Here is a 15,622-nt window from a genome sequence, read left to right on the forward strand (position 1 = left end):
AGTTGATTATCATAGTTTATTTATGTTAATCAATTTTATATAGGTTGATCTCCCCAGGGAAGTACATGATATGAACCACAACAATCCGAAGAATATGGTTTTCGAAGTGGAGGAACATGGAGGTGCGAATATCCAAGGTGAAGATAATGATCCCATGGAAGATGATGATCATGCACCAAAAAACACAATTAAAGATGATGGTATAAATACATTGATCCATGACACATTTAGTCCAAGCGTATCTGATCATGATGATGATGATAGCCTCGATGTACCTCTACTTGAGAAGGCATACGAGCCCCTATACAAAGAATCCCAAACAACTCTTCTCTCTGCTGTATTGTTGTTGTTGAACTTGAAGGTTATGAATGGTTTATCCAACATAACAATGTCATGTATGTTAAGGTATGTCATATATGTCTTTATAGTTAACAAAGGGTGAATAATGTACCACTAATATTGTTTATATTAACAACTTATATTTTTTGCTATAGATTGATAGGTGAGTTTCTGTTACCACCATCAAATATTCTACCTTGCTCATATTGAGAATTATCTGCTGTTATGAAAGATATTGGAATGGAGTCTGAAGCAATACATGCTTGTCCCAATGATCATATTATATATTATAAAGAACATGAATTTGCAACACAATGCCCTGTATGTCATATGAGTAGATATCAAACAGATTGACTAACAAAAAATGTGCCTCAAAAGGTTCTTCGTTACATCCCCATTATTCCACAGATGCGACAATTATTCAGGTGTAGTAGCTTGGCTCAATTTATGGATTATCATGCATGCAATAGAAGTAGAGATGACATTATTCGAATCCCTGCGGATATTTCGACATTTATGCACATAGAGGAAACGTGGCAACACTTCAAAGAAGAACCTTGTAATCTCAGACTTTCATTAGCAGTGGACGGTGTCAATCCATTTGGAGAGATGAGATCTGTTTACTCGGTGTGGCCTATTTTTGTTATCAACAATAACATTCCTCCGTGGATGTCAATAAAGAGGGAGCACATTATGTTGACAATGATTGTTCTAGGTATCTTATCATTTGATAGTTATTAATTTACATGTACTTACAAATCTTGCAGTAAAACGGTCACAATAATTATGTAATGTTACTGTTCATTCAAGTAGGTAAATATCAAGTAAAAGATATGAATGTATATATTGAGCCTCTTATCGACGAGTTGGTGGACTTATGGAATAGTGTCACTATGTATGACATGTCTAGACCAATAGGACAAAGAAAATTTCAATTCCATGCAATACTTGCATGAACAATACATGATGCCCTAGGGCTAACACATTTTTGTGGTATGTTATAGTGAATTCAAGTTGCGCACGATAATTCTAATTATAAAAATCAACATATTTAATAATCCAATTATATCATTATCTTGTAGGTCTTCAAACAAAGGGAAAATTTGCATGTCCAGTTTGTGGTCCAAAGATGAAATCTCGTCATTCAAAAAGTTTAAGAAAGCAGGTGTTTGATGAGTGTAGACACTTCCTACATAGGAATCATAAGTATCGAAGTACGAAAAAACATCTTTTCAATGGGAAAGAAGAGACTACATCAAAGCCACGAAGAATGACACCTCGCCTATGGAAGTTCGAATATAATAGAATTAATCATCAACGTAATGTTGTTCCACCTAATGGTTTATGTTTGTAATTTATATATTTCTATTGTGATTTTTGTTTACTAATTGTGTAATTGATGATTGTGAAGGTCATCAAGGCAGTACTGACAACCTTCCAAAGGGACTAAAAAGCTATCCCAGACAATTTAGTAGGTTGCCCTGCTACGAGCACTTACAAATTGTGCATTTGTTTGATACTATGCATATTGGAAACAATATAATAGAGACATTGTGGAAAATATTGGATGGAAGGCGTGACAAAGAAAAAAATGTCAAAATTTGTAATGACATTCATGAATCCAATCATGCATTGAAGAATTTCATTCACTCAAATAGCAACAGAGATCAGATTAATATAAGTGCCCTTCCTTGGTTATTAACAGAGTAGCAAAGTGATGCCATAAAAGAAGTCATACAAACAATTTGATTTCCCACAGGATTTTTTACGAACATAAACAATCTCATAAAAAAAAAAAAGTGAATTTGGGCCAGGGTTCAAAATGCATGATTGACATACTTTCGTCAAGGTAAGTTATGTTCTTTTGTATTTACAATATATTCATAAACTACGTGTACTATTCGTTATGTTATGTTAGAAAACAATGAAATGATTGGTTTATAATTACTGCAGTAGGTGCTTTCTCTATCTCTCCTAGAGCACTTCAACAATAACATCAAACAAGTGATATACAATCTTGGAAAATACATGAGGTAAGCAGTAATATCTATTCAATTTGTTGTATATATTTATTATATTCACGATTTGTTTTTCTTGCTATGTAATCTATTGTACATTATTTTGTAAAGTCTCATATCTATATATTTTTTGTGATTTGAATCTCTTAATGTAGGTGGTTGTCATCTAAAGAAATCCATAAAGAAGATATAAACTATTGGAAGAGGAGAATTCCTCATTTACTATGTGAAATGCAAAAGTGTCTACCTCCAACTTTTTTCAATGCACAGGAACACTACCTCATACACCTAGTTGAGGAAATTGAATTGTGTGGACCTGTACACACTAGGTCAATGTGAATGGTTGAGAGACACTTGAAATATTTGAAGGCTTTGGTTCGACAAAGAGCACATCCTAAGGGTTCTATGGTAGAGGGATATATGGTATATCAGACTATGGTGTACATTATTGAATATCTTCCTAAGTTTGCATCAAATATCCATGTAGATCACATTTGGGATCTCGATCCTTTTAAAAAGTTAGAAGGGGAGTACTTGATGGGCAAAGGTACATTGAGGAAAGTGAGAGGTAATAAATTATAAGATGTTATTGTAATAAATTATTTCTTAATCTTCAAAATAAATTGGTTGTAAGTTGTCTATTTTTTTTTGTACAGCTGCTCGAGAGTGGGATGCACTACATTTGTATATTGCAAACAATCTTGATCGGATGATGGTATGGATTCAATGATGTCAACATTTTGGTCGCACATTAACATGGGAAGGTGTATCTTCATTGGTTAAAGAAGCTCATCATAATGGAGATTCCAATGTTATGCAAAGGGAAATAGATTTAGCACATGGTTTAAGAGATTTTTAGGTACGTACAAATTTATTAATCACCCGTATGTTTATCAACTCACGATACAATAATTTTGACATGTTTCACATATTATTGCAGGTTAAACACCACAAGGCTATGTTCTGTAATGGTAAAAAATTTCACGTCAAAGTGTTGGATGACATGAAAAAAACTTGTGATTCAAGAATAATTGCAGTCTTTCAAGTGACTAATATTTCATCTAGAAATGACTTACATCCTCAAGAGTCTAAAAATTGATACTATGGCATTTTGGATGATATACTTGAGTCTAACTTTAGTTCCTTCAAATTAGTACTATTCGTTGTCAAATGGTATAGGCTACGACTTAATCTAAATGATCCTGATAGAACTATTATTGAACATGATAATAGATTTACAATGGTTAATACAAGGTTGTTTGAGCCAGTTGGGGATGAGCCCTATGTTCTTCCAAGCCAATGTGAGTAGGTATTTTACTCAAAGGTTCCACATAAACCAGGTTGGTCATTTTTTGTTAGACATGAACCGAGAGGAAGGCCAATAAAGTATAATGCGATGGAAGAAGAAGATACTGAAGAAGTAGAAGATGATGTAGATGGTGATCACGATCGACAGTTATTGGATGATGTTCCTGAAACAAATTTTCATGAAGGAGAAGAAGAAGAAGAAGAAGATGATGATGCTACTGATGATGATGATGAAGATGATGTTGATGTTGATGATGATGATGTTGATGACGATGACGACGATGACAATGATGATGAGGATGACGATAATGATGATGGTGAGGATGATGATGATGACGACGACGATGATGATGATGAGGATGATGATGATGATGATGATGATGACGACGATGATGAGGATGATGATGATGAAATTTGGAGGTATGCCATCAATACTTATCTATTTAATATTCATTTCTTGATAGAAATATATTTGTCTTATATGGTTACATAGTTTATTCATTATCTATTTGAAAGCTACAAGTTTCAACTAAAAATAGAATACTGCTAATCTAAATTAACTATTAATCTAAATTAATTAAATAAAACTATTTAAAACACATATTGATGTGTGAATGTATTGAGCCTTATTTTCTTTCAAGTCAAAAGCATTTGTAAGTGTTTAGTTTAGAAAAGGGAATTCATTAAATATGTATAAAAGGGAGTTGTACCTAGAATAAAATTCATAGGTAAAACATAATATAAGTGCTTACCCAATTTTTTGGTTAATAATTTTGCCTCTATAGGTGATGCAGAGACCCTAGGTGGACTTGCAATCATTCATAACAAGAGGGACTTCCATAGTGTTCTCACAACACCAACCAAGCATCTTCATAAGATCCCTCTCCTTGATCCAAGCCAACTCCATAACCTATCAGAGTGCACACCAAATCCTTATGCCACCTTAGGTTCTACATCTTTGGAATAATCCCATGAATGTCCCTCAATCCATCTAATGGATTCATCCAAGAAATCTAATCAACAAACTATCAAATGCTCACAATGCCTCAATAGGCGCCAAACTTGACTTCACCTTAACTAGGTGTTTCCTCCACCTCCACACACATCAAAAAACTTCAAATAGCGTGTCCCCAAGGTGACTAAGCCCTCAACTCATCAACTGATACAAAAACCCAATTTTAGCCCTTCACTAGGCCTACTTCCCTAGTATGCTTATAATGTGAGCTTGATTTAAGTGTTATATTGTGTACCTTTTAATATTTTTAATTTTTATGTGATGCTTATGATGGATGTGATTATGATTATGATGTGATTATGCTCACAATAATTGAATTACATTTGCAAGAAACTGAACCCCTTTCAGAAGCATCCTACACAGTCTCATGGATCGACAGGTATAAGTCAATACTCCTTATAAACAGTCTATTTAATACACTTATCAATAGTAAGATTGATGTATTCTAAGATCTCTCCCATTTGCAGGTACCAGTGAATAGGTATTTGTCAGAAGTGTCTTCCTCGAGTGAGGGAAATATAGGAATAGAAGAGGAAAGTGAGCCATGCAGTTTATTTAGAACAGGGAGATTAACTAGAGGTCAAAGGACTAGAAGGAAATTCAATAAATGCATGAAAATTTTCCTTGCTGAAGGGGGGTCATGTTCTTATGATGATGAGATGGAAGGCGACATCGAGGTGCCCTTGAGGTACCAACATGTACAGAAACATTGGGTACCCAAGGAACTTCCTCCAATAAACACTAATTTTTGTGTTAACGAGAGGATATATCGCATAGCACCATCATCATTACATGGTTTGGGCCTATTTTCTATGGACGGCATAAAGGTGTCTTACAACAAAGTTTATGAATTGATGGAGTATGTTGGACCATGTTACGATTACAAAAGTTGAATGCATATTGTTCAATATAAAAAAAGTATGTGTAGGTATGCCCTCTCGGAAAATTATATACAACAGCAAGACAATAATCAAAGTAAAAGTGTGGCTATATACATTGATGGAAGGCCAAAAGCAACAGGGAATATTGCGGGTTTTATAAATAGTACAAGACCTGGGTCAACTATAAAGCAACCCAATTGTATATTTGAGGCACACAAGGGAAATCGTGTATTCATCTGTGTGATAAAATCAATACATGCAGGGGAAGAGCTTCTTATTGATTACAATTTGAACCGCATAGATACAAACAAGGCTACTATCATGGGGGTGGTACATACTATTAAACCAACTTCTAATCAATGACTCCAACATACCATTTAGTCAATAAATTTTTGGCTAACATTTTTATACTTGATCTTTGACACAAGGGCACTATATGGAGCAACCGCTCAGAGGGGATGCTGGTGATGTTCCCGACTCATCTACACATGAGCAAGTAAAACTCATTGTAATTGTGCATACTAGATAGAAGCAAAATGTTATTTTTTTAATGTTGTTTTCTTCATTGTTTTGGAGTAATTTTGATAATACTAATACTATTGTTGTCACAGAGGGCCAGTGGTCAGACGGAGGGAAAGGAACTTGCAGTCCCTTAGCAGCCCCCCCTGAGGAGGACCCTTTCTATATTGATTTAGTAGAGACCGATGATCCGATCAATTCGATTAAAAATGTGCTAAAGAAAATTGGCAAAGAAATTATACGTTTGGCAACCATAAAGCCTACTACTCAGGAAATAAAAGATAGGGGATCTGAATTGTTGCACACCTTTGAAACCTTAAAAGTAAGTATTAATGAAATTTTTAATTATAACAAGAGTTCAATAATGGTTTTTATGTTATGCTCTTTTATGGCATTAATTAAAATATGGATGTGTTGTCTTTACAGAGTTTTTTGTGTGATTTCGAGCTCCATTCCCATGATGAGGGTGTTGCAGGTGGTTTAGGTAGATCGCATGTTCCATTCCCCACTTGTGTTTTCCACTGAATATATATAGGAATGATCATAATCATTGACAATACATGCTCGAAAAATCCTTTTTTTTACTGCTCTAACAATCTTGTCCATGCTAGACCACATGTCCTATATTTATGCATGCTCTAACAATTTTATTCTTCAGCTTCAAATCAGTTGTATCCTATGAGGACACCGCCTCCATCCAGGACAACCACAAATCTCTTTTCGACTGCTGAGTCGAAAACACACAACTTATAGGCATCAACTGTTGCACCATCTACTGGTACACAAATCCCTCTTTTTCTCTCTTTTGTTATGTGTTTAAGTGTTATCATTTAACCATTTTTTTTTTTACAACTTTTTAACATCAATTATCATTTGTTCTTTTATACTTCGTGACAAAGACTTATGGAACTTATGAAAATTTTTGCAATAGGAGCTGCAACATCATTTCCTGGATGTTTCTATGTTCCTAGTACAGGAATGGTGAAGGATGTCATATTGATCGTCAGCGACGATGAAGGCATTCCATTAAAAGTAGCCAAAGTTCTAGGTACTTTAAAGTTATTATTATTCTATAGTGATATAATAGTAATTTAGTTTTTGATCACTCTTCATCGACTAATGATCCCATGATTGTTTTGTAGGGAATGATGTTTTTTGGAAAAAACTTGGTGATGAGTGTTTGCGAATATTCAGGCCCACCCTGCATACTTGGTGGAACATCATATCCTAACTAAAACCCCAAACCACTATTTTGATTTCATATCATTGCTAGAATAGTTTTCCTTTTCATCCATTTATTGAACTATATTAAAGGTAGCTTCACTTCATTTATGAGTCTAACATGTTTTTTTTTACTTAAAAGGTGGAATAACCAAGACAAAAAGTTGAAGGATGATCTTATAGAGAGCATGACCCAACTCTTTGGACCTCATGCATTTGAGAGAAATAAGCTCCTTGAAAAAGATGGTTTATGTTTGAAGTATATTAGGGACCAGTACATAAAATTTTTATAAGATAACCCCAGGTACGAGCATCCGCCCTATGTTCCTGAGGCTGAGTGGCAGACTCTGATTTTGGATGGAAAGTATAAAGGTGACAAGAAAAATAATATTACACCAGTAGACAGTACAAAAAGGTATGTGATACTATCGAGAATGTAATTATGTACTAATTAACCTCTATATTTATACTATCTAACATATTTCAAACTTTTCATAGATTGCCTGACACATCAAAGGCAACAAAGGAAAGACTAGAAAAGCACGAGACACACAAGCTTGGCTCTGGTGGTTTTCTGAAACTTCAAGCACGAGTTGTAAGTATTAGTAAATGAAAAATTGTATCAATTTTTTTATATATTGTGATGGGAAATGCTAGGATAGACTAGCTTGTCTATGCTCTTGATCCTCAACTTGGATCTTAGTGTTCCTCCACACCAATATATGATGCAGAGTAACATGCTTTGGAAGCACCAACAAACTCCTAGCACCTTGGAACAACTAAGCAATTCAAGTTATCACCCCAATCCTCTGTTCTCCATAAGAAAATTCAAGGCTTGATTCAATTCACCTTCAAACAAGGAACTAATCTGCTGTTACAACTGCTCCTTTAATTCATGGACCCAACACATCACATAAGGTTGCATACTAGTTACTTCTCCCTTGTACCATTCAAGGCCTCATACACCCAACCTTGACACCAAGTGTTTTGGACAACTCCAACCCTCTAAAATAAATGGAAACCAAAACAAACATCAACACAACCCAAAACAAATCAGGTCTAAGGCAAACTTGCTGTTACCAGTCATAGGGCAGATTGCAGCACTTGACCTTATTCTACACACCCAACCAAGAGTGCAATTGGATCCTCTAGGACTCCCAAACACCAAAGATAGTTTAGAACAACTCCAACATGACTAAAATAAGGTGTAACAAGGGTTGGAAACCCTGCTAACTATTTACCATTTCCTTTTGATATTTTAACTACCCTCCATTGGTTGATGAAACAATGCAAGTAAAATTCACCATACCACGCAAAAATGCAGGGCTCAAAGTTCAAGAGATGCCTCACAGAAGAGGATAAGAGAATTGGCTTCCAACAAGGCTATAGAGCCGTGGCTGAATGGCTACGAGCTAAAATCAGTGTGGAAGGTTCTAATAATGATGCATCTGAACCACAGGTAAATAAGCTAAATGAAATTTATTTCAAATTGAATACTTTACCAATTAGTCTATTTGATGTTAAGTTCCAATATAAAGTGAGTATATCTGTTTTAAGCAAGCAATGATAACAATGCGTAGGATGTTGGAATGCAGCTTGACAATCCTTCTACACAATCTGTGGATGCTGAAAGTTCGCATGATGTGCATCCTAGCGGTGGAGGTATACATTTTCTATTAAATTTTTTATAAGTAATGGTAATTGGTGTTTGGATTAACATAACATTTTGTATAGCAACTATAGAGGATTGAGGGGTCGATGTTCATGAGTGTGTTGACGTTGAGTCCAAACAAAATGATGTGGTTAGATCAGGTAAAGAGCTCCACAATTATGTTATTTAAAATAATTAAATACTTGTAACAATTATAATAAATTATTTTTAATTTAACTCTTTTATTTGTTATTGCAGAGGACCCCCCTTTGCAACAGCATAGGAATTTGAGATCATCAAGAATAGAGAACAGAACAACTAATGAGGGGGGAATTGATGATGACACTGATGCTCCTCTTAGAGCTTACATAGAAAAAATAAATAGAAAGAAAAAAAAAGAAATGATTGTCATCTACATACCTTAATTGATAATGACTGAATTTTATGTCTCAATGAATTTAATTATGTGCTAATGAATGTTCATGAATTATGTGTTAATGCAGAATATTGATGAATGTTGCATGTTAATGAATCTAATGTGTTAGTGAATGTTATCATGTGATATTGATTGAATGTTACATTTTATTAATGGTTGAAAGAATGAATGAATGATAGATGTTAACGGGGAATGTAGAGTGATGTTAGGGGGAGGGGGGGTGGGGCCAAATGAGCTTCCACCTTCACGTGGTTGGCCCTATTTAGTAGAGAATATTAAACTATTCTCAAAACAAAGTGAAGCTCAATAAGATACTAAATATTTCTCTATTTTGTCCTATGTTTAGACTGTTGTCCTATGCATCTAAGGCTTCATGCTTTGAACTGTCATGAAGTTCTAAACTTGTAGCTTTTTTATTGCATCCTTGGATCTCAGCACTGTCTTGGGACTGTGTTATCACCAATGATACAATAGTTGACATTCATGAGAGAGATCTAATGCACAATCCCTGGATAGCAACATAATAAGATCTTCTGGCCTATTAGAAAAGCTTCCTCATGGATCCATGGAAGAAATTGATCATGCTGAAATTCCCATAGTTTGGTTACCCAAAGATAGTTATAACTGAACATTCATGAGAGGCATAAAAAGAATGTGAAAGAAGCTTTGGGATTGAATATTCTGTGTAAAGTAAATGCCTGAAAGGAATGCTTTGAACCGCAACAAGATCAACAGACATTTCATGACTATTCTGATAGTTATCCAAATATGTACGGGAGCTTTAGAAAACATTAAATGATGGATATGACTGATGAAAAGCATCACAAGAAGGCAAAAAAATGAGGCTCTTTGAACAACATATAAAGCTACATGAGTTTGACTAGAAAATGATGCTGATGTAGAATAAAAGTCTTGAGATGCATTCTATATGTCTTGATTGCAATAACTTTTGTACTCCCATTATTAAATGGTTCAGGATCTTTTAGAGTGCATTCTGAGATAAAACAGAGAAGTGTATCAAAGAAGGAAAATAATTACAATTGCCTAGGACATGAACTTTACAATCTTGTTTAGACATATGTCTACAATAATATACCCAAATGCCTCAAAAAGAACCCCAAAAAATGTCACTAAATAGTAGATGACCTAGAACTTAGAAGCAAATAAGAATTATCAATTTCCCAAGAAACCTTATGCTGACATAATCCTAAAAATTGTTCATACAACTAAAAGCATGGATTTCGTTTAGACTGCATACAATTGTAGAAAGAGGAAATGTGTACTGCACAAAACTATAACAAGCGAGAATAGGAGAGTCTACAACTATTAAATGATGGACATACAATTGGAGAAAGCAGACCATCAATAGGACTCTTCTTGTGAAAGTTAAACCAGTTGTTCATAGTGTGTAAGTTCATTCTTTATTCTTCTTATACTGACTTTCCGTAGACTTGTAGAAAGGCAAGATAATTCCAATGAATTGGAAAACCAAGATAATAGATAGGTATATGAACTTCGATTTGGAAAATTTGACAGACATCCAGTTTGCTTGCCATGCCAATGTTGGAAAAAACAATGGTGGACTCACTCACATTTATTTCCTCTCCTAAGGGCAGTTGATACATCAACACAATGAGCTTTGGCAGTTTTAATAAATTTATCAATAAGGCCAAGAAAAGACATTTGGAGTATATAGATGTCAAGTTAAAATTTAAAAGTTATATGGTATGTATGCCCAATTCTGGGATGAGCAGGTATGAACAATAAAACTAAATTAAAAAAAATGAATCTATGAATTTTTATGCAGTTTTATGCTCCATAAAACTTTTTCATAAATGTGTTGAAGTTTTTGGATCCTTCTTACTTGTCATATCCCCCGTCTTGAAACCTTAATTGCATCATTCCCTTTTAAAAGCAAGAGACACAAAGCATCAAAGTTCCTACCATTAGTTTAGAATAGATAAAAGAAGAGATAAAGATAGAGTGGGAAGAAGAGGAAGAGAGGGGGAGAGGGAGATGTATCCAAAATACAAAAAATTTGAAATGTTTGCAAACATGAAGAACTATAAAGTGTTTGGGTCATTGCAAAGCTGCCAACTAAGCAATTTATTAAAGAAAAATTGGTTAACGAAGCACATACAGCTGAAAACCTCCAATACATTATTTGTAGATTCATAGAAGTGCCATGAATAATTACATTGGCACTGAAAAAATCAAAAATAGCTGGAAAATAGTCCTGCAAAGAAGACATGAGAAGTGAGAAAATTGGCAAAATGGGAAATGGGAAATGCTATAGCATCAAGGAGGCATGCCAAGTGTTTGAGAAAATAATCATGCAGGTTGCTGTGTCACAAATTAGTACAATTACAACACATTTTCAACATGGAAATGTTGATTATGCTTGTGAAATGTTAGATGTAATCAAAAGAGAACATTGTTTCTTAGAATGCAATGCTTCTAGGATATGCACAACATTGGTTTGGGGAAGAGGATTTGAATTTGTTTCAGACAATGCAGAGGACAAGGATGCTACCGGATTGTATTACTTATGGGAGCCTTTTAAGTGCATTTACTACCTGTGAAAATTTGGAGCACAAGTAAGTCGATGCTCATTTTATCAAATCGTCATTGAAATTGCCTCTTACTTTTTGTTAAATTGTCACTAAAGAAAAAACAAAATAATTTGATTGGAAGGCACTAATTCATTGATGTTTGAAAAGATTTCTTCATGTGAGGCTTGCATCCTTATAGCTATATTAGAAACAACTGATTATGAATTAAAACAAGCAAATAGAAATAGAGATGGTAGAATAACATGTTTGCCAGTTGATAGGGACGATAAATTGCCTCAACTATGCATGATATAAAATAGTGTTGACTCAAAGTCAAAGATGACAAGTGTATTTTGATTCACTTTTTTTTAGTGGAATGCCAAAATGAAAACTTGGACTCAATGACAGTGTGCTACTAGAAGCTCAAGGCAAAGCGTCAAAGGGTAAAGCAATTGATTTGGATTACATAGGATCCAATCAAGCTCATTTTCTTATTCAATTCCTTAAACTATCAATTTTATCTTATATTAAAGTGCTTGCAAATTCCTTTGATGTTGTACTTGGTCTTTTTTTTCCCTTGAAAAGACATATGTTAATTTCTATTTCTTCTGTTAGGTGCATTCATCTTGCTCGTTTTGAAAATGATAGAACTATATCCTTCATACCTCCTGATGAGACTTTTGATCTTATGAACTATAGACTTAGCACACAGGTTTGTTCATATATTCAAGAGAATGCAGTTGTTGTCAAATCTTTGAAGTTCTGTTATGAAGGATATCCTTCTAAAGTAGGTTTCATATCATATGTTTTTATTACTTTTTAGGTAAAGCCATTGATATGGGTTGAAGCTCAAGTAGAAAAGCATTCAAGAAGCCAGGTTGACTAGTAGGAAAGTTGGATTGAAGAGATTGAAGATCGATCTTAACTATTAGATTCTTATAGGGTTTGATTAAAACTTTCTTTAATGAAAAGATGCAAATCTATCCTTATTCAATTTATATACTCCACATTTAAAAAAAATTACAGATTCAACGTTTAATCTTTTGGATCCAACTATCTTCCCATTCAAGCCTGTCCTAACTGGATTTGTATCCTCAGCATTCAACAAAGTTATGAATTGTGTCCTCATTTTTTTTTTTTTTTCTAAATTTCACCATAGCTTCCTAGTAGGGTGTTTTATATAAGCTGTTTCTTGCAACTTTTACTTAAAAGAGCTATTACTGTTCATGGCTTTTCTAAACATTGTTTCTTGTTTATTTACTGAAGTTAGCTTGGGTTTTATCTCGATATGTTTTGTGTATTTATTTTAGTGAAAGTTGCAAAGGGCTAATATGAAATTACATTTAAAAAAAAGCACATGTAAGCCAACTTTCATGGAGCTTCCTAATCATTTATTGTTATGAAATTTTGCTATTTCAAACTGTGATAATAAATTATAATATCTGAATTTTGTGTTATTTTGTCATTCTGTCTATTTATGGTCTCAATGTTTCTTTTGAACACAAACTAGTTTCTTATTTTAGTTCTAAGGTGATAGGGAACAAATTACTTCCCAAGCATGCCCCTCTGGATTCAAGGGTGTTCATGAAATTCACAAAACGGATCTTTGTTTTTTTGTTGTTGTGATTTAACTTGTGAAATGTGAAGTCAAAAGCTAAATAGTAAATTTTTAAAGTATGATCATGATAGTTTGATGGTTGGGCTTTGTTTTTGATAGGAAAAATGTAGAAAGATCTCAATAGAAGGGCAACAAAAATGGTTGGAACTTTCAAATAAATTTCATGATTGACATAAATTTGTATTTAGTGTCATCACATTTAGTTTATTGTATCGAAACATCAAATGCACATAGATAAATAGTTAGTTAATAATCAACTTTTTAATTCACATAATGAGTTAATAAAATGGGTTGTGACAAATAATATAGAATGCTCATGGAATGTGGAAAAGACAATAAAGCTTATGAATAATATAATCAGGGCCACAAATGTCATACTTAGCGTCTCACCTCATTGTAACTGAGCCTAAATTGGAGAGTTCAATCTTCAAAAAAAATTGCAAACCTTACTTTGATTTCCACTTTTTTGTATCATGGATTGTTTAAGCAGTATACAAATCTAGTCCTAATGTTATTATTATTCTTTCTTGTGAAGGTATATGGGCAGGTATGAAAACTGTGTGCTATTTTGATGGGAAAACTTATGAATGGGTGGGAATAAGTTGACAACATAGTATTATGGGTAAGGTAAGTATTCTCTTCATGCTCAATTTTCCTTATCGAAGTAGAAAAGTATACTATTTAAAAAAATTTCCAATCTAATTATATAGCTCTGGAAATAATGTATTCATAAGGCAGAATTTTTACCTATCTCATCTTTTAGAATTGTCGATTGTATCTATTTGATTATTTATAGCACAGGCTTTATCAAGTATTAAATGTTGTTTCCTTCTCTAATTGAAATTTTGAAGTATGAAATACTTTGAATGACTCTCAAATTCTTAGCAAATCTTTAGCTATTCTTATTCGTACATAAGGATTTTTTGACTCTACTCAAGAAGTTGTGAGTTTTCTACATAATGCACATTCCCTAAACTTTGGTATAAATGTACTAACATTAATAGTTGTCTCCTGCAAAATCTTCCTCATACAATCTATATTAGAATTTTCCAAGGTGTGAGAAAATTTTATCTTGTTTATAATACTTAAGTATATATTTCCATTTTTCCCTATTTGGAAGACTTCTAATTGAAGCAGTATGTCTCAAATATCTGGTTTCCATCTTTAGGGACCTTGCCTTGGGTATAGTATATATCTGTCAGGGGTCATTTCTCTTTGTAAGTTTGACTCCCCATGTTAGTGAACTCTTCTCATCATTACATTGCCAAGAGAAGCAACATATGGGTAGCACACATGCACATGATACAAAATAACTGAAGTATGTCTATAAATTGACAATCAGTTTCATGCGATTCCCATGCTTGATAGTACTCCATCTTAGATCAAGATTATTTATAGCATTGTAAAACATGGCCTAAAAGTTTAGGCACTTTAATGCTTCATGCAATTGAGTAAGCTAGCAATTTTTTTTTGTTTTACTTTGTATTCGTCACAATTGCGACGTCTGCCACAAGAATTACGATGGGGTTTCTATAGCGACGATGTCAACTACTGCCACAATTTCTAGGGTGTTCGTTGCAATTCTGACATTAGCCACAAGCACTAGGATGGGGTTGCTGTAATGATGACGCAACCACTATCGCAATTTCTAGGGTGTCCATTACAATTGCGACGTCAGCCACAAGAATTGTGACGAGGTTGATGTTACAAAAAAGTGGTTGCATAGCGATGCATAGGTGTTGTAATTTCAATGGTATAGGATAGACATTGTAATTTGTGACTAAAAAATAATGACTTCTACTACTGTCGTAGTGGCGACACATTGCTATCATAATTGCGACACATAGCCTTTGCAAATCGATGCCAAATGTATTAGTGTGGTAGTATTAGAGCCAAAAATAGTTTTAAAAAGACCTACCTAAACATGAATACCTCTATAAGGTGCCTAAGGATGAGATACTTGATGCACTTTTGAGTCACTTTTAGGAGTGATCATCATTATTGATAGAACCAATGCAACCAATAAATCTAGGAACTGAGGACCATCCTCATATCATACATCTT

Source organism: Cupressus sempervirens, chromosome 11 (assembly GCF_028749045.1).
Source record: "Cupressus sempervirens isolate cs-2001-9-10 chromosome 11, ASM2874904v1, whole genome shotgun sequence".
Classification (NCBI taxonomy): Eukaryota; Viridiplantae; Streptophyta; class Pinopsida; order Cupressales; family Cupressaceae; genus Cupressus; species Cupressus sempervirens.